Source organism: Panthera tigris, chromosome A2, assembly GCF_018350195.1.
Source record: "Panthera tigris isolate Pti1 chromosome A2, P.tigris_Pti1_mat1.1, whole genome shotgun sequence".
Classification (NCBI taxonomy): domain Eukaryota; kingdom Metazoa; phylum Chordata; class Mammalia; order Carnivora; family Felidae; genus Panthera; species Panthera tigris.
The window spans coordinates 141,371,633-141,393,517 of NC_056661.1; positions in this window are offsets into that span (position 1 = coordinate 141,371,633).

Below are 21,885 nucleotides of genomic sequence, written 5' to 3' on the forward strand. Positions count from 1 at the left end.
TGGCATCTTTTGAAGATAAAGTGTTCCTATTTTGAGACTCCAATTTCCTAATTTTTCAATTAGGACTTGCAATTCTTGTGTCTTACCTAAGAAATCTTTGCCTATCGAAGGCAATAAAAATGTTCTTTTATGTTTTCTTCAAGAAGTTTTTATAATATTAACTTTTAATTTTAGTCTTTGATATGTTTCAAGTTAATTTTTGTGTGTGTTCATTTTTCTCCTAAATACATAACCAAATGGTTCTAGCATGAGTTTTTGCAAAAACTTTTCTTTTGTCATTGAATTGCCTTAACATCTTTGTCGAAAATCAATTGAAAACTTATGGTTGGGTCTGTTTCTGAATTCTATTCTGTTCCATGTATCTGTTCCATATATCTCCATTCTTTCACCTATATCATACTGTTTGATGATTATACATTTATATTATATTATGCCTTAAAATTCAGTAGTGTAATCAGACCACTGGATACTTGTTTTTCACAACCTCTTTGGCTCTAGTGGGTCATTTATTTCTATAAAATTTTAGAATCACCATTAATTTCTCCAAAAGTATCTGTAGTAATTTTGATAGTTATTGTCTTGAATCCATAAAGTGATTGATTTTCCCAAAATATAATGAGATGCATTCAATTTTAGTGTCCTTTAATTTGAGTTGGCAGTGTTCTGTAGATTTTGGTGTGGAGATACTGCATGGCTTTTGTGAATTTATTCCTAAGTGAATTCATTTCTTCTATAGTGAATGAAACTTTTAAGTTTTATTTTTCAGTTCTCTGCTATTTTAAAAAGTATACACTTCTTACAAGCAAAATATATATATTCTAACTTTTGATATCCCTTTCTATTAATTTTATCATCTGTATCATACTTGGGTCAATTTTTATTATTTGTCTTATTGTAATCAGGAGTCCTATTTTCTGCTTCTTTGCCTACCATAGTTTTTAGTAGGAGGCCTGAGATCATAGATTTTCCTTATGGGTGCTGGATATTTCTGCATGCTATAAATATTCTTGAGTTTGTCCTTGGATGCTATTAATGTCTTCAGAAGCACTGTAAAATGTTAGGTCTTGCTTTTAAGCTTCTCAGTGGGGCCAGTGCATTTACTTCATCTAAGATTGTTTACCCTCCCATCTGAGACAAAACCCGTCTGAGTATTTGAGCCAATGTCTCATGCAGTGCGAGGTTTTCTAATCTGGCTTTTGTGAACAAACATTATTCTTGGTAGTTTGTGAGCTGGGATTGCTTTTCCCTTTAATCCTTTCAGATAACTCTTATTGTTCCATTGTCTGAAAATGTCTTTACTTCATATTCATTCTTGAAAAGTAATGTCATTGAATATGGAATTCTGAATTGGCACATTTATTTCCTTTTTATTTCAGCACTGCAAAGATATTATTTCACTGTCTTTTGACCTCCATGGTATCTGTTAAGAGGTAAGTGATCATTCCCATTATGTTTCATGTTTCTATAGTATATAATTTTTATATGAATTTTTTTTATTGCTCCTCCTTTCCTAAAATCTTTCTGCTTTCGTTCACTCTCCATAGCTCTCACTTGAGGTTCCCTCCAAGATTTTATAACTATTACTTGCTGCAGAATCAGCTTATTGAGAATTTGCATCCCATTGGAGGTACCTCCTTTTGTACTTAGGCAGGGAGATAATAGAGGGCGGGGAGATGACATATTTAAAGTATTTTAAAAAATAAAATAGTAAAAATAAATTAAAAAGACTATCAACCAAGAAATCTATTTCACAAAAACCATCATTCAAAAATGAAAGAATAATTAAGACATTACTAAACAAAAACTAAGAGAATCCAGTGTTTGTATATCTGCCCTATTAGAAATACTAATGGGAGTTTTTCAGGCTGAACTGAAAGGACAATAGATAATGGCTCACAACCGCATGGAGAAATAAAAAGTGGTGAAGATGATGACACATTTAAGTATTAATGTTAAAATGTATATAATCTTGTTTGAAACTCTTCTGCATTCTCATTTAAAAGACAAGTGCATAAAACACTAACTATAAGGCCATATTGATGGGCCATGATGTATAAAGATGCAATTGGTGTGACAATAGTATTACGAAGGAGGGTGGAAGGAAGGGAACTCTACTGGAGGAAAGACTTTGTGTACTAATAAAATTAAGCTGATATTAATTAAATGATGTTGTTTTAAACGTTGGAAGTTAATTGGAATCCCAAGGGCAACTACTAAGAAAAGAATTCCAAAAACAGAGACAGAGAAGAAACAACACAGGAACTAGAATGATATATGAGAAAAAATCTACTTAAAATAAACATCTATGTAAAATCAGAGGTTGCTAGAATTGGTTTTTAAAACCCTGACTCACTGTATCTTATTCAGATTCCAAGAGAGCTGGAGTGGTAATCCTAATATCAGATGAAATATATATTAAGAAAATATTACTAGAGAAAGAAAAGACATTTTGTAATGGCAAATGGTTCAATAAATTAAGAAGATGTAGCAGTTAAAAAAAAGATGTAACTATAATAGCCATATATGAACGTAGTAGCAGACCACAAAACATGAAGCAAAACTGATAATTGAAAAATACATAATTAAACAACATCCCTGTATTGCAAAAGGCGAAAAGATTTTAAATCAATCATCTAAACTTCCACGTTAAGAAAATACAAAAAAAAAAAAAAAAAAAGCCAAGTTATACACTAAGTAAACATAGGAAAGGAAATAATAAAGACTAGAATGGAAGTAAATAAAACAAGGAAGAAAATAGTGGTGGAGAAAATAATCAAAACTAAAGATCTTCAAAAATATTAACAAATTTAACAAATCTTTAGTTAGACTGGCAAAGAAAAAGAAGAGAGAAGACCCAAATTACTAAAATAGAAAATGAAAGACAGAACATTACTCCTGACATTACAGAAATAGAAAGGTCATAAGGGAGTAATGTCAAGAATAGTATATCAATAAATTAGGTAACTTAGATGTGCCAGTTTTTTTTTCTGTGATGTTTGGCAGGAGCAGAATAGCTTTCATTGAAAAGTTTTTTCATCTTGTTAAGCATCCTCTTTTCTTGTCCTTTGGCTAAGAAATAACAGGTTTGTTGTTGTTGTTGTTGCTGTTGTTTGGGTCTGCAGTCAGTTGATATTTCCAGATTGCCTTCTTCAGCTCCAGTGCTGAGATATATGAGATAAAAAGAAACCCCGAGGGAACTCTGTGCCATTTCTTGTGTCCCAATGTCCCTAGCGGGTCTGTCTTCTCTTTACACTTTAGATTTTTTTTTTTCTGCTTTGTATGTAATCCTCAAGATTCCTAGTCAATCATAAATTAAGTATTATAGATGGTTAAATAAGTGATTTGGATTAAGGAGTGTACTTACTGTGATGAGGACTGAGTGTTGTATGGAAGTGTTGAATCATTGAAACTAATATTATGCTGTATGGTAACTAACTGGAGTTTAAATAAAAACTTCAAAAAAGTATTAGAAATATGTCTCTTCCATCTTCCTGGAGGTGTAAGCTTCCCTCAGTTTTAAATGCAATGTTAAAACCACCTGTTTGTTTTTAATATTTCTGATTTATTATTATTAGAAAACTTTACCCATGTCATATTACTATTTAGAAATTCTAAAGACTTTCTGACCTCAAACATATTCATTTTTTGTAAATGATTCATGTGTGATCGACAGAATTGGTTAATGTCACACTTAGGGTATCTCTCTAAATATCTATTAGATACAGTTTGTTAACTGGTTTATTGGAATCCTATATATTTTTATAATTTAAAAAAATTAATTTATATTTTAATCTAATGATTAGAGGGTTATACAGTAAAACCATGGATTGCGGTGGCTTGTTTTGTTAGTGTTCTGAAAGACAAGCAAACATTTCTAATAAATTTTAACTTTATAAACGAGCAATGCCTTGCAATATGAGTTGTACATGATGCCAAACGTCATATGATCACAACTAAGCAGTGGTTCTTCTCTCTCTCCCTCTCTCTCTCTCTCTGCGGGATTGTGGGTGATCGTCCCCCATGCTCAGATGCTCGCTTTCAGGCCACGGTGTTTGGCAGAAATCAGTGATTTTTCAGAACATTGGACAATGCCCACAACTGGTACTAGTGTATTTTTTGTCACTTCAAAACACCTATGAACAGTCCTTTGCTTTTCCATACAAGAGTAAGCTTAGGAATGCTTTGCTTCATTCTAGGTCAGGCTGCCTGCAGATAGAGACCCTTTCCTCTGCTGTCTTATTGCCAGTTACGTTAAATACGGTATATGGCAAGAATTTATTAATACTGTACCATAGTCAACATTTGTGTGAGCTCATACAATGGCCCCCATGGAGAAAAAGATTCCATTGAGCCAATAGATAGCAGTGACTCAGTTAGTGATAGTGAAAGTCTTCCTACATAATAACCCTCCTCTCTCTTGTCTCTGTCTCACAAGCCATGAAGGTTTTCAAAGGTGAGTGCAGGTTAACTTGTTTATTTTTCTTTGTATTTAGTATTTTCTTTATTATTTTGTATTACAGTATTGTAATCATTTTTATATGAATATTTTTGGATTGTGGAATGAATCAGCTGAGTTTCCATCATTTCTTATGGGGAAATTTGCTTTGATATATGAGTGCTTTGGATTACAAGCATGTTTCTGGAAGGGATTATGCTCGCAAACCAAGGTTTTCTGTATTACAATGTCACTATCAGATTCTAGGTCAATTTGCTTCTCCTTAGTATTCGGTTCTTAATTTTTCTTTATAGATTTCAAGTTTTGTTGTTAGGCTAATACAACACCTTAGTTTTTATCTTTAGTTTTGAACATTGTTCCTTTTATAGTGGTATACTATACCTTGGTATTACTCTCATTAGTACTTGTACATGAGTATCTGTTTCTTCTGATAGCAATATTTCTTTTACAAATTTCTTTAATATTTATCTGTTATATATTTACCCATTTTTTATTCTTGGAGTTTCAAGCCACTTAATATTAGTGTTTCCTTGCATTTTTTTTCATTTTATTTGATTTTGTGTATTTTAGGTGAATTTAATCCATGTTAAATCGACGTATTTAAACTAATTTGCACTATGCTTGTTGTGTTTTCTATTTGCCATAAATTGTCTTATACTTTCTCATTTATGACCTTCCTTTCTTGTCACAGTGTGTTTTTTCATTTGGTAGATTAACTTTCTTTGTAATGGTTAACTTAACATTCTAACACTGTATATCACTTATAAGGTAATTAAAGTTATTAAGCATATCTGTCTTCCTCACAAACAAGACAATTACCTTGGTATGCTTAAACTACTCATTGAAATATTTCCCATATTCCTTGTTACTGCCTGTAGTTTTCTCTGTAGCTATTAGTTAAACACAAAATAATTTTACATAGTCTCTATTTTTTATAGGAAATTCTGATTTGTGTACATTAACATGCATATTTTATTTTACAAATTTATTTTTCAGATTCCATTTTGACAGCCCAAGCACCATTTTATTCTGAAGCCTAGCTAAGGTGTTTTGTCGCATATGAAGTGACACAGGGTTTGTCCAACTAAACAGTGAACATCTAGACTCTACTAGGTTTAGATCTGCAACTTTTATTCTGTAAATGGTATAAAACACCACCACCCACGCCACCTCTCCAAACATACGTCCTAATCGACTTCTGCTTTTGTCTCCTCATCTGTTTCTCTTGTTTTTCAGTTCAGCTTTATGTGTTTATCATGTTTACAATATTTTTTTTCTCTGTTGCTGGCCTGTTATTGATGGAATTTCTTTTGAAATCATACCACCATCAAGGGGAATTTTAACTTTATTCTGCCATTTTCCTTTTAACGAGTGCTTCATCGGTTACCTGGTGATATTGTTAAAAGTTAGCGGATCTGAGTGGAGCCTAGGATTGTGCACTTCTAGCAAGCTCTCAGGTTTTGCCCCTGCAGCTGGTCGAAGGACCACACTTTGAGTAATAAAGCTTTATTTATTTCCACTGTTTTCTTGCAGAGATGAGATTGACAATTACAATATTCTTCTTACTTTGATCATGTTTGACCAAGAGCTCAATATAAGCTCTTTGTTCTTTGGGACTAGTCAAGTTTGCCCCTGCCTTGGAATTAGCCTTTTTAGGAAAGAGAGTAGGCTTTCAATCATTTAAAAATTAATTTTGAGACATTTGATGACAGGTGCACTTCCATCTCTGTTCTCTTACGTTTAAAACAAATAACTTGTCTAAATGACAAAATGTGTCAGTTTACTACTTGTAACCGATCTATACAAATTATCTCGGAAAATTAACTGGAAATTGGGATTTGTGGATAAAATATAGTAGTAGTTCATGACCAGCACATGCTCTATAAGAAAGCATTTCTTTATTTTTCAGTTACTGACTTGACAGATATCTTTAATGTCAGTCAGGGAAATAGAATTGTTCTATCTGTTTCTGTAGATTTACAACAAAAATTTGTGTACAAAAGCATAACGAATTCTAAGGTTTGTGAAACTTTGAATAATACATTTTTGCTAAGTCTCTGTAGTAATGTGATCATGAAACCAATGCCTGACATTCATATAAAACCCTTAAAAACACATTTATGTTTCAAAGCAAAAGTCACCCTTGTCATCCTTGGCATTCAGATTTTCTCAGTTTGTGGACATTTGCTGATATTTTACCCATTCCTCAAATAACCCAAGGCTGTTCTGCCTTTTTAGCTGTCTTATTTATATGGTAGTGTCATAACAATAAAGTTCTTATTAAAGCAACTGATTTTAATTGCGCAATGAATACTAAAAGAATGGAATCGGTAAAGTTGTGACTGCTTACATTTCATGCACATGGTAGTCTGGTGGAAAAAAATTGCTGCCAGGTGGCTAGTAAATGATGAGTTTACATCATAAGTTTCTGACAGAGACCAAAATATATTAATTCATGAGTAAGAGTAAGGATTTTTAGCAGATTCTCTTTTCTTATTAGGAAAAGTCCAATTTTTCCTAAGGAGTAATATTTTACATAATCAAATGGCCTTGAGGAATTCCACCAATGTCATTTATAGGTACAAACAAGCCTTCCTCTAGCATTAGTCATACAGTGACATTGAAAACTCTTTGGCTTATATAAACATATTCATTGTATTCATTAAAGTAAAATTCCATTCCCTTTTGCTTTCAGTTCCATATGTCTCTAGTCCACTACCAAGTCAGTGATGCAGCACAAGAATCTTGCCCCAAACACACATTTGCTTATTTTGGATCCTTTCTTGCACTGTGTCATAGAACAGCTGGTCAAGGATAGCTACCTTCTGTGGCTGTAATCCTAGTGCTTGGGGATAGTTCCTTCTATTTTAATGTGAAAAAAGAAATACTGTTTTCTTTTAGACTGCTAGAATAATCTTATATCATTAAATTGTTACTATAAAATAATTAGGGAGATTATGAGAATTAGAAAACATCACTAGACCAGAGTGTTGAATAGATAATGTCATGACAACATTGAAAATGGGCTTGCTTTCTCTGCTCAGAATTAATATTTGTCAGCTATCATTTCAAAATGCCAAGTTGAAAATTCCACTGACTATTTTTTTCAAATAATTAGGATTATTTAATTATAAGTAATATATATGCTGTTGATTCAGAAATAATGCATTAGAATTTCAGTATTTGTCCATAAGAAAAATATTGACAGATTGGAAGTGAGGAGTAAAATAAAGACAGAAATGTTATTTGTGAATAGCTGGGCCTATTTAAATATTTAATAGAGTCTATTTTAGAATTTTTGTATTGTGTTTCTTAGCTAAATATAATTGCTATTTGCATAATTTGCTGGAGGCAATTTTGAGTTTGTTGTGTAGGGACCAAAATAAATATTTCTAGTACTATTTTGGAAGCTAATTTCTTTGACTCCCACACCCCTCTTGCCTAATTACAGGGTATTTTATTTACATTAAAACTACGATTTTCTAAAAGCCAGCTATAACGTGAAAATTTTAGAGGTGCAAAAAACAAAATTAAATCAGGTAACGTTAGCCTAAAATCAATAACATTTAGATTATATGCCAAACAAAATTTGTATTTTCTTTTCAAAGCTTTGATATTTCAAAATATATACCATTTTAGTATTCTATTTACTGTTTACAGGACTACAACAACAGATCACTGCTGCAGTTTATGTAAAATAGGCCAACTGAAATGATGGTTACCAGCCTTTTAAACTACAGGGCATTGAAAAATGCCTGGGGTTTTGTCTTTTAATAATATTTGTGAAAACTGGGCTGTTTTGAAGAGAGATACATAATCCTTCTCTATGCTTGGCACAGCTTGCCAAACCGAATCTAACGAAAAGAGAAAAGAAAGAGGAAGAGATAGTGAAAGGACCACATAAGCCAAAATTCTGTAAAACTCTGTGTGATGCCTCTGGAATAAATCTAGTACAGGAAACCTATGTTCAAGCACCCTGCAGAAATAGCCCTTGTTGATTTATGACCATATAGTATACACATAAAAATAACTGAAATACTGTTATAGGACACAGATAAATAAGAGTAGAGATTGTTGCACACCAGTATTTCTTGGGAAGAAACATGATTAGAGCACTGAAAACAATCCAGCATGTTGAACTATAAAAAATTAAAGTTGAATCAAAAGCATCAGAGTAGGCAGCATCACAAACTCATTCTTTTTGTTTGAAGGCTTAAGTTTGGGCAACTTTGGTGAAAATTCTTGAATTAGAGAGTTCTAAAAGTGTGTTTCTGGGTACAGTATGTCAAACAATATTTTTAATATCAACCGACTTTTCATAGAAGTTATGCAGGCAAAAGTATTTGTTTCAGTGAAGAACGATTTCCCCCCCAGGCATAAGAAGTGAAAATCAGAAATGTAATCATTAAATCTCCAAATTCAGGGGCTCCTTATTCTCTTTTCATTTAGCTACATTGGAAGAAAAAAAGAACGAAAATAATTTGAAAAAGTGAAAAGAGAAAAAGATAACAGAGGAAGGCATAAAACGTAGTAGTTCTCCCCCCTATAGAAATGGGAAAGTGGACTCAAAGCCACCAGAAGAGGGCGTAACCTCACCTGAAGCAATCAGTCTCAGAAAAATGAGTTATAATAGATTTCTAATAATATATATCCAATATATATTCCAATTTTGGAAACATTTTGTAGATTTATCTGCTTAAATAGATGTTTTAATGATATTTACACTAAAGTGAACACAATTACTTTTCATATCTTCCTTTTCACTGTAGACCTCTGTTCTTCAATATGGTAACCACTAGCTATATATTGCTTTTGAGTACTTTAAACGTAGCTGGTTTGAATTGATATGTGTAATTGTAAAGGGCCCCATATTAAAGAGTTAGGATAAAAAATGTAAAATATCTTATTAGCAATTTATATTGATTACATTGTAAAATTATAATATTTTCAACATATTGGTTTAAATAGAATATATTAAAATTATTTTTACCTGTTTCTTTAACTCCTATAATGTAGTTAATAGAAAATTTAAAATTATACACATGGCTAACATTTGTGGTACCAGTTATATTTGTATTGGACAGCTCTGGCGTTCTGACCAAGATCATCACGTATGAAAGTGGGATCCATACCCAAAATCTGATAGAATTCAGTTCCTTTATAGAGACATGATATAATCATGCATGTACACTTACCTCTCAGGGACAGGGATACTTCCTTTTTTCATACCAATCAAAATTTTAATAGATAATTATTATTTACTTTATCAGTATGAAAAAGGCATTGTTAAGCAGTTGGGATCGTAGGTGACAAAAGAAAGACACAGACCTTCCAGTCATGATGTGTGTATTTTAGAGGAAGAGACAGAAAGTAAACAACATGAATTACAGAAATCAGCTCTCAGGTGTTATGGAGAAGCACAGTTTCTGCTTTGGATATGAAGGGGACCTAACCTAGTCAATATGTCTCTCCTGTTCCCAGGTACACCACTCTGAATATAAAAGATACTAATTTTTTAATGGAAATAAGGAAAGTGGTTATGTTATTTTTAATATTATCAGAAAATTGTGTGTTTAGCCATTAAGTTACATTTTAAAAATTATTTAATGTTCATTTATTTTGAGAGAAAAAGAGAGCAAGGGAGGGGCAGAGAGAGAGGGAGAGAGAGTGAGAGAAAGAATCCCAACCAAGTAGGCTCCACGCTGTCAGCACAGAGCCCAACACGGGACTCAAACTCATGACCTGAGAGATCATGACCTGAGCCGAAATCAAAAGTCGATGCTTAATGGTCTGAGCCACCCAGGTACCGCGGGGTAACTTACCCAGTAAGTTACATTTTTGTGTTAATATATCACATTTCAGGAAGTTTAAAATTTTAAAAACTGTATCTCAACGAAACTGTATATAGTCAAGGCTTAATATAATTTGATTTTATCTTTGAATAGTGGCCATACAATCTAGAAAATAAATGGTATCATTTTATTTCTTTGTAGATGAGGCACTTTCATTATGCCTTTTAGGCTATGCTAAAGTTGAACTTTTTTCAGGTAAAAATCAGAGACATTTTGTCTAGGGAAGTGTATCACAGATTCATTTGCTGAGATTGATAGAACTGCTGTATTAATGTACTACATTCATTTCAATTTTGCAAAGCACATTGAAGTATGCATTGCTAGTGAGGGGCAACACATTGGAAATATCATGTATTGTGATTTATGTCAATAAACCGTTTCCCATGTCTGTTACTGTGTGTTTTCACATGTTGTCTACTGGCTTATGTTTCTGAACGTTGTAACCATCTTGCCCCTATCCAACTAATGTAGTCTCTACTCTTCAGAAACCCTTAAGGCTTATATCTATATAGATTTTCTTATAGGTGTGCTTCTACCATACATTATACTTTTATATTTGTTTACTTTTTCTTACTATACCCTAATATGCATGAAATGGCAGTTTATGAGCTTAATAGATCAATGTCTTAATATATATCATTATTGCATAGAAACAGTGGTTTTCAGTACATGTTTATTGCATAAGTGACTAAAGATTCATTTAAAAATAATGAAAATTTAGTTTTTAGCAGGCATTTTTCTAGGCATTTAATATAAAAGTAAAAAGAGAAGCAAAAATATAAAATCTCAGTGATGTAAAAAGGTTTATATAGTCCGTGTATGTGAAAGCGTTAATAAATATAGATATCATAGAGGAATTTAATACATAATATATATTCATATTGAAACTTCCAGGAAAACAAGGAGCTAAATGTTCTCTTGCATAATAGGCTTATTCTTTGTCTTGTAGAGAAGAGAAAATATTTAATAACTTTATTGATCTTGGTTATGGCAAATAACTTTTAAAACATACTGTTGGACAGGACTGTTGTTAAAGGTATGTGCATAAACTAGAACTTTATTTGATGCTGAAATAATGTTATTCTGGATATGTCTGTAAGTGTTTTTATAGAACGTGATAGAAATAATCCTTAAAAAGTCAATGAAACAACCAAAAATCTATTGAAAGAATTTGCTGCTTGTAATTTATTAAGTGGGCTCTAGTTTTCAGGTACTAAAATGAAATAAATTACTCCATTTGTCTTAGAGTAAGAGAACTCAGCAATTATTAAGGAATAAAAACATGAATTGATAAGTTGGAGACGTTTAGCGGGACTTGTAACTCAATATTTTTGCTATATTTATTAATAGTAAGGAAAGCATGTGAAGAGACTGAGAGTGAAAGTTTAGACTCAGATGAGCCAAGAAATAAACATAAAACAGTGAAAATTAAAAAAGGTAAAAGTTTGCAAAAAGTATTCTTTGTTAGTGGAAAGTTACCCTTTTTCCAGCTTTTCATTTTCTTGACTTTTATTAAAGCACACCTTTCTAGTTTTATTTCTGTTCTGCTCCAATGTACTTATTTAAGGAATATATAATGAGTAGCTAGTTCAGTAAGTAATATGGGCACTTGAGATGTGTCAGACACATGATAAAATATCATATCATTTAATAGTCAACCATATATTATAAGTATAGATACCCCTGTCCCTTATATAGGTTGGGATGCTGAATTCCAGAGAGATTAAATACCTTGCGTATGGTCACATGATAGTGGTAGAAATGAGAGTGAGAAAAAGATCATTTTACCCCAAAACTCTCATTCTCAGATGTTATACATAGATTATAACTTGTTTCAGGCATTGAACTAGAAGCTGGGTCTATAATGTCTTTATCTGTTTGTTTATTTTTTGCCTCCCTTCATCCAAAGGTAAATTCTTGATTCCCAATGCTTAAAATAATGACTGGCAATGTGGACAGTGTGAAATAATAATAATAATAATAATAATAATAATAATAATAATAATAAAAAAAGAAAGATGTGAGGGCTGAAAGGAAAGAAGGAGGAGGAAGGGGGAAAAGGATAGGAAGGAGAGAAAAAAGGAGAAAAGGAAAGAAGGAAGGAAGGAAAGGTTCTGAATGTGTCTGCGTGTTCCCCTCCTCTCTCACACTTGTTCCACTCACTACACCTCACTAAGTATCACAGGCCTGGCAAGGGACAACCTAATTATTTTGTTTGTTTTATTTTGTATGCTTGTGAGATGTACGGTTTGAGCACTTTGAAATTTTTATCTGACCATTTTATTCTCTCACTTAAAAGCGAACTCTCATTGCCTAGAAGATATAATCCTAGCTTTAACAGTGACTTGTAGACAAATCGCTTTACAATTTGGTTCTAATTATCTCATTCCTCTCAGCCCACATTAGTGGTTTCAGTTAAGTTTGAGATTCTGAACTCTCATAGCTGACTATTACAAAATGATGACACACACTGTGACATTTATACGATATTCCTTTGCTTTGAATGCCATTTTCTGGCCTTTCTTCCTGAAAAGCTTCCGCTCACCCTTCAATATCACCTTCCTTGGAAACCTCATAGCAGAATGCTGCACACTCAGCTCTCTGGTCTGGAGACCCTGACCCAGCAGCCCATCCTTATATTTTTATATCCTTTAACACATTGTATGGTCGTAATTGTTTACATGTATGAGATGAAAAGTCTAAAATGTTGAGGATCATGTCTTCTTCATCTTTAAAAATGCCATAGCTGAGTGTTTGACACATGGAGTGGGTTCAATATATTTTTGTCAATTATATGAATAAATTGTCTACTGGATTTCAAAATGGGCACAATAGGATGAAATGTAAAAGCCTTGCTAGGGTTATACTTAACAAATCATTGTTCATCATGAAACCCAAATGACAGAGAAAAAGAGGCCTGTCTTTTTTTCAAAACAGAAAAACTTACTGTAATGAATATTAAATCAGACTATCAGTATTATTCAACAAAGCCCTATTGCAATAAATTTTGTGTTCTAACACTGTCCGAAAGAATGTTTTTATAGTCTCTTTTATGTACTTATAATATATATGCTATTTCTATCAGGGATGTTGTGCTCATTTATTTATCCATTCATCAATTTATGAAACAGTGTTATTGGGTGACAGGGTGTTACGGTGTGGAATATAAACTACATCAGATATTGATTGCTCTTTGTGGGAGAAGGCCTTGAAGCTGGTGTGAGCGGAGTAAAGTCTTGTGTGACTGTAACGGAGTGAGCAAAGGAGGTGTGAATAAAAACAGTGAAAATTGCTGAGAGTAGATTTTAAACACTGTCAAAACAACAACAAAAAAGGAGCTAACTATGTGAGGTAATGGATGTGTTTAATATCTTAATCTCGGTATAACCATTCTATAATGTATATATACATTCTATAATGTACATCCAGTCTTCAAGATGTACATTTTAAATATGTGTAAATATATGTCTGCATGTTCCCCTCCTCTCTCACACTTGTTCCACTCACTACACCTCACTGAGTATCACAGGCCTGGCAAGGGACAACCTAATTATCTAACCATTTCATTTCTCACTTAAAAGTGGACTCTCATTACTTAGAAGATACAATTCTAGGGGCACCTGGGGGGCTTGTTTGGGCATCCGACTTCGGCTTAGGTCATGATCTCACACTTCATGAGTTCGAGCCCCACGTCAGGCTCTGTGCTGACAGCTCAGAGCCTGGAGCTTGCTTCTGATTCTGTGTCTCCCTCTCTCTCTGCCCCTCCCCTGCTCATGCTCTGTCTCCCTCAAAAATAAATAAACATTAAAAAAAGTTAAAAAAAAAAAAGAAGGTATAATTCTACCTTAACAATGTCTTTAGACAAATCACTTTACAATTTGGTCCTAATTATCTCATTCTAAATATCTCATTCCTCTCAGCCCACATAAAGAATGTGTGTATACATGCCATAATGTATATCCAATCTTCAAGACTTATATTTTAAATATATGTAATTATTTGTCAATTTGGTTTGGGAGAAAAAAAGAATTTCAGAAGGAAATTGTGGACATTGGTCATTAAACTAGTAAGTAAAGCATTAAAAATAGATAATTATAATTATTTTATGAGATATGTAAATGTTTCAGGTTTTACCCTAATAGTAGCAAGATTATAAGATATTTTAAGCATGTTGGTGGTAGTCCATTTTTTAAGATATATGCTTGTTTGGATGATGAATGTGAATGAAGGAACACTAAGACTTTTGAGGCCAGTTAGGTACTACAGTAATTTAGGCAAGCAATGATGATGGTTTTTTTTTTTTTTTTTAATTTTTTTTTCAACGTTTTTTATTTATTTTTTTTGGGACAGAGAGAGACAGAGCATGAACGGGGGAGGGGCAGAGAGAGAGGGAGACACAGAATCGGAAACAGGCTCCAGGCTCCGAGCCATCAGCCCAGAGCCTGACGCGGGGCTCGAACTCACGGACCGCGAGATCGTGACCTGGCTGAAGTCGGACGCTTAACCGACTGCGCCACCCCGGCGCCCCAATGATGGTTTTGACTAATGATACGGCAATGAAGAGGAAAGAAGTAAGATTTAGGAGATGAAGCTGCCAGAACTTACTGACAGATTGGATGCAAAGCATATAAGGGTAAGTCAGTGTTTAGAAGAATAATGTAATTAATGTGGAATTAAAGACAGGAGAGGAGAGAGAGTATCAGCTGTACTACATTTTAAACTAAATTAACTTTATACCATGTTTAAATCAATTAAATATTATAGCAGCAAGTAGAATTTCAAAAATGTTTTTGCCATGCACATAGTAATAAGCACCAATTTGGTGATTATTGTTTGATCGGCTTCTGCTAAATGATATCTATTATTATATTCTTAAATTTTGCCAAGACCAATTCCACCATAACCTGTAAGAACTATCTACAGTTAAAATATAAATTTTCCTTGCCTTGGAATTCACGTTGGCTAGCTATCTTGTTCTCCAACAATCAGTGGAGTTGGAAGAATATTCTTTTGCTGCCGTAAGCTAGAAAGCTAAAATGCCTGGAGATTATGAAACCTCTGGATGTTTACTGTCACTCTTCCATGGCATAATCTCAGTATGTTGGGTCGGGAAAGTATCTCAGGCACAATCATTAAAACTCTGTAATGCTTACAAATGTCAGCCATCCATCTAAGCTGTGTCATATTCGTGTAATAATGTGCAGTTTGTAAAGCTGTACTTATGATTTCTTTTGCCTCAAGTTAAACCACTGTACTCAGTTAGTAAGCAATTCCGATTCTTATCTTCACCATGTGCACCTTTCAACATTGCCATTGTGATGCCCCTAACTGATGTATTTGGATTAGGCAACTCCTTCAAACCTCAGCTGTCACCAGCAGCCAGTTATTGAAATATGTATGCCAGAAATCAGAGAAAAACTTAGCTTTTTCCATGGACTTGCTTACTTTTATTTTTTATTTTTTCATTGTGGCAAAACGCACATAACATAAAGTTGACCATTTTAACTATTTTTAGGTTCATAGTTAAGTGGCACTAAATACATTCATAATGTGCAATCATAACCACCATTAATATCTGTAACTCATCTTGTAAAACTCTTGAAACTTGACAGTTTCAACGTCTTGAAACATCTTGAAACTATACACCCCTAAACAATACCGCCCCCTCCTCTCTACCCACAAGTCCCTGGCAACCACCATTCCACTTCCTGACCTCTATAATTTTGACTATGCTAAGTAGCTCATATAAAGGGAATCCTACAGTATTTGTCTTTTTCTGTTACTGTCTTATTTTACTTATTGCAATCGGACTTGCTTATTTTAGACTGCTGCATGATGCAGAAGAAAAGGCTGTTGGTGTAGCACCTCATTGTCACACCAAAATTCTGTTTGCCCTCTGTCCCTTCAGTTGCAGTCTTTGAAGTAGCAGACCTTGCACTCTCTACCCTTTACCCAGGAAACTTAAGTAAATGAAAAGTCTCCAACTACTGCAAATTCTTCATTATACAGTGTGCTTCTTTTCCAGTATTCCTTTGGTGGTCTTGTGATTTCTTAGTGGCTAATTTTATTATGTCAACAAGAGAAGATGAGAATCATTTAGCAGTTTTGTCATGATTACGGTATCCGCCATAAAATCTTGGTATTTTGGTGCCTTTACACAAGTAATGTTCTTGCTTATTTTCTTTTTTTAAACATAATTTAGGGTTAGTCAACATTTTGGATTAAAACATTGTTTCAGAAGACAAAATTACACATGTCTGATGATGTTATAAAGGTTAATTCCAGTTTTACATATCATACCAAAAGGTTTGACAGATTTTCAACTTAACTGTATCTTGCCTCGCCTTGATTGTGGGAATGCAGATATCTGTAGCAGGGCATTTTAAGCTCAAGAGATCTGATTGTAGATTGAAAGGATTAACCCAGAAGTAATGCTGTCATTACTATTACCTGGCATTTTTAGTAAGATCATCATTTCAGATTCTGAAATATTTTAACTCCCTGCCTGACTGATTGCATTTGAATATTGTGACCCTGAAATTATTGTGCAGTAATTAGAAACATGTTCCGTGGTTTAAATTGGCAAATCACTCTGTATTATTAACTGCTGCTCTGTTTGTTATGTAAATACTTCAGGCTGCTGCCTTGTACAATGCATGAATTTCTGAAGGGATAAATAATTTACTTTCAAGACAGATGACTGCCACTATCCACGCTAACTCCAAGTCAACTCCAAGTATTGATATACCTTAACTGATTCTTTGAGTTCTTTGAACTTGTCAGCACTTTCTTCAGTAAGCATTTTGGTTAATTCTTATGTTAATCTGTGCCTATAAAAGTACAGAAAATTATTCTCCTTGAACAAGTAGAAAGTGTACATGAGATTGGGAGTCCAAGGGAGGAGATAAAAGGCCTGTGTCTCTGCCTTGTGTTCATTTGGTATTTATATATATTCTTTTATTTGCATGAATTTTTTACCGTGTGTGAAGGTTTTATTTCTATTGTGTTATTTGTAACCCAATTTGACTTATGTGATCACACTAAGATTTGACATGAGAAAGATGCTTCCTCAACAATTTGATTAATGCATCTGTTCTGCCAACTTATTCACCCTTCTACTATTGAACTGATAATTTGTAATGATATAAAAATACTATAATACAGCTTCTCCAGGTTTTCTGTGAAGTAAATACATGTCAGTGTTTCCACAATAATTTCTCTAATTCTTCCTCAGGTAGATGCTACTGTATGCTAGAAGAAAGGCATCCCAAAGCAAAGATGCCTGGAGTGATCTGTCCTAAACGTAATGGGCTTTATTTTTGGTATGAAAAGCTGAACACAACGCCCATCCTATGACATAGTGATTCCAATTCTAGGGATATAGCTCAAAGAAATGCGTGCATATATTTACCAAAAGATATGCTCAAGTATGTTTATAGCGGCACCATTCAAACGGTTAAAAACTGTAAACTACCCAAATGTCCATCTACAATAGAAACATATATGTGGATTATGGTAGACATTCCATGAAGCGGAATACCATATGGGAACTAAAGTGAACAAACTAAAACTACGTGCAGCAAATTCTGTGAATCTCATACACATAGTGTTAAATAGGCATAAATAAGTATATACGTTATTATTTTATTTATAGGAAGTTCAAAAGCAGACAAAAACCCACATTTGGTAACCAAAGTCATATGGTGTGTACCTTGAAGAGGTAGGAGTTAAGTGGTTTGAAATGAGCATGAGAAGAGTTTTTGGAGTGCTGGTAATGCTATTTATTGATCAGAATACTTAGTACACAGGTGTATTCAGTTGAGGGAAAGTCATTAGGCTATATATGTATGATTCAGTCCCATTTCTTTTTAGATTTTATGATTTGATTAAAAGATTCCTCCCCTTTCCCTTAAAAAGAGAAAACTGACATATCAAAAAGTAACAATAGTTACTGTGGGAGGCTTTAACAATTCAGCCTATCTTGAGATGACTTAGACAGAAATTTGTTAATGTTCTAAAAATGTGATGAAGCATAATCAACATTTGACCTAATTTCTCTCTCTGTCTCCATCTCCGTTTCCTTCTCTCTCTCTTTCCCCCTCCCTCTCTCCCTCTCCATTATTTGGGTTTTCTAGAGAAACAAAACCAATAGGTTATATACACATACATATTATATATATTTATGATAATACATATATATATATGCATACACACACACACACACACACACACACACACACACAAAGATATTTATTATAAGGAATTGGCTCATGCTGTTATGCAGTCCAAGAGGTCCCACAGTCTGCTGCTGTTGGCAAGCTCGAGAACCAAGAAAGCCAGTGATATCAGTTGCACACCAAGTCTGAAGTCCTGAGAACTAGGAGAACCAGTGCTGTAAGACCCAGTCGGAGGACAGAAGAAGAGCATGAGTCAGGTAGAAAGAACAAATTGTTATATATAATATAATATATGGTATACATATTTTCGCTTTACTCAATAATGACAAGAATTAATACTGGCAATTTTTTCAGACATGTTTTTATTCACTAATTCACTATTCAGCAATGTCAAATATGTTACTTCTTTCCCCATATTGAGTTTCTAATTTTGACTATTATATATTAAAATCTTAGATAGTTTTCCTTCAAAAAATTTTTGTTCAGTTTTTATGAATCATTACTTTTTTATTATAATTTCAATACCTCCTTTATATTTTAAGAATATTACAAGTAAAACTGATAATATGTAACTAATAATTATCACTACTCTTATCTTTTGGCATTCTGGATCATTAATATGTTTAATTATTTTTTAAATATTATGTCCTCATATTTTTAAATTTTAATTGGTAGGAATTCCTAGAGGTTGTCATTTGAAGATTGTATTTTCTGTATATTTGTTTCTGTCAGGCACCTAAGAGCACTATGAATTCGGAGCTACACTAAAATTAAATATTAACACAGATAGTATGAATTCATGGACCAGATTCAGGTTGATATGAGCATATGGTTAGCTATTCTTAAGGGATGCTTATTTTATTTTGTCTGTTCTGCTGTAAGTAGAATTTGAGAAAGGCATATATTCTCTCTATATATAATGTGATTTTTCTCTGCAAAATGTTGTCCTTTGGGGTTCTAAGTTTCATGAGAGGTAGAAGTGGAGTGTCTAACATGACCCCAAAGTATTGGCAATATTCATGCTGTGTCTCTTGTACTTCTAAGCCAGACACCTGTTAAAACTTAGGCTTTATCCTACCAGAAACCCCTAAGGAAAAATGCCAGGGGCAGATCTCACCCCTATCTTTGTAATAAAACTCTCTTAACATTTGTGTAATTGATTTTCCTGCCATTCCAACCAAGGAATAAAAAAATTGTAACATATTTTATGAAGAAATTATTCAGAGTGTTGGATTGAGAAGGTTTCCTCAGAAAATTCAGTCAGCATTTGCTACAAATTTAAGCAAGCAATCTTTCTAAATTTTAAATGTGATTATTTGACCTAGGTGAGTGAAATCTTTCAGTGGATCACTTTGATTTTGGGATAAATTATGAAGTACAGAACCTGGTGTCTAAACCTATTTCTCCTGGGGCGCCTGGGTGGCTCAGTCGGTTAAGCATCCAACTTTGACTCAGGTCATGATCTCACAATTCATGAGTTCAAGCCCCGCATCGGGCTCTGTGCTGACAGCTCAGAGCCTGGAGCCTGCTTCGGATTCTGTGTCTCCTCCTCTCCCATGCTCATGCTCTGTCTCTCTCTGTCTCAATAAATAAACGTTAAAAAAAAAGTGAAAAAAATAAATAAACCTATTTCTCCTGCTTAATCTCGTTACACCCCAACTCATGCCCTTGATATCAGCAAATTTTACTTTTGCTTTTGCATTGCTCTAAGTATGCCTTGGTCTCTCATGACTGCACTTTGATAGTGCTGCATAATAAAAGACCTTAAAATACTGGTAGCTTAAGAAAGTTCATATTTATTCTTTTTATGCATGGATCTGCATATCTGCTTCAGTATGGGCAGATATTTTGATTCTGGGTTCGTCAACTTGGCCTGATTTCAGGCTTTAGATTTAGGCAGTGCTCTATTTTTCTTCATTCTGGGCCTTAGATTGAAGGAGAAATGCCTCCTAGAGCATTCCTTTTTCTTGCTTGTTATCAGAAACTCAAGAGAACAGAGCAGGAACATACACGCCTCTTAAGGGCTTGGCTCAGAACTGGCACACTGTTATTTCTGCCTGCAAGCAGAGACATGGTCTAGCATAACATCACTGGTGGGGCAGAAGGGTCCTGACTACAGTAATTATGGCAGGGCAGAGGAGTTACATGTGGAGAAAATTATACAACCTAACAAATCTCTATAAAATGATATTATGGCCTTAAAATATCCATTAAAAACTATAAGGAAATAAAAAGGGGAAGTTTCTACCAGAATGTTAGAAATTATGTTTATGATATTACTCATTATCTTATCCACAGAGGTGGTTATGTTTAATTTAATTGATTTTGTTATATACTTCATAACAATATATTTTGAGGTTTTAGAAATTAGTTGATTTACTTCATTTTTTAACAGATTTTATACTCTAAATATGTTGTATACAACATAATAATAATCAGCAATGTGGTATTTCTTATTACCCTTGCTTGAAAATAATGTTTTCTGGAACTCCATATTTGTAAAATTTTCATCTCTTGTTTTCTGTTTTTCTAAACCTGAAAATCAGTCTACCATGGGATGTCTCCTAATTGCTTCTCTTTTTATTTCTTAACTATTGGTAACATGTTTTATTAAATATAGTTATTGGGGTAAACCAAAATTAAAAAGGAATATAACACAATATATATCAAGATCAAGGTCTGGATATCTACTAAAGCAACTTCAATGGTACGTAAAGAATACTTGATTGCAGGGGCGCCTGGGTGGCTCAGTCGGTTGGGCGTCCGACTTCGGCTCGGGTCATGATCTCACTGGTCCGTGAGTTCGGGCCCTGCGTCGGGCTCTGTGCTGACTGCTCGGAGCCTGGAGCCTGTTTCGGATTCTGTGTCTTCCTCTCTCTCTGACCCTCCCCCATTCATGCTCTGTCTCTCTCTGTCTCAAAAATAAATAAACGTTAAAAAATTAAAAAAAAAAAAAGAATACTTGATTGCATTTCATAGGAAACAGTGTATAATTGCCTTAGCAATGTTAGACTAATATTTGTCAGTTAAAAGAAGGCTATTTGCTATAGAATGAATGTTTGTGTCTTCTCAAAATTCATATGTTGAAGCCCTAATCCAAAAAGTGATGGTATTTGGAGGTGGGACTTTAGGGAGGTAATTAGATCATGAGGATTGAGCCTTCATGAATGGGATTAGTACCTTTATTAGAGATATGAAAGATATCTCTCTCTCTGCCATGTATGGATACAGCAATAAGATAACAATATTTTATACAGAAATAAGATACCTGGTTTCACCAGAACCCAACCATGGTTTGCATATTGATCTTGAACTTCTCAGATTCCAGATTTATGAGAAAATTTTGTTGGTTAAGCCACCTGCTCTGTAGTATTTCCTGAGTGCAGCCTGAAATGTGATG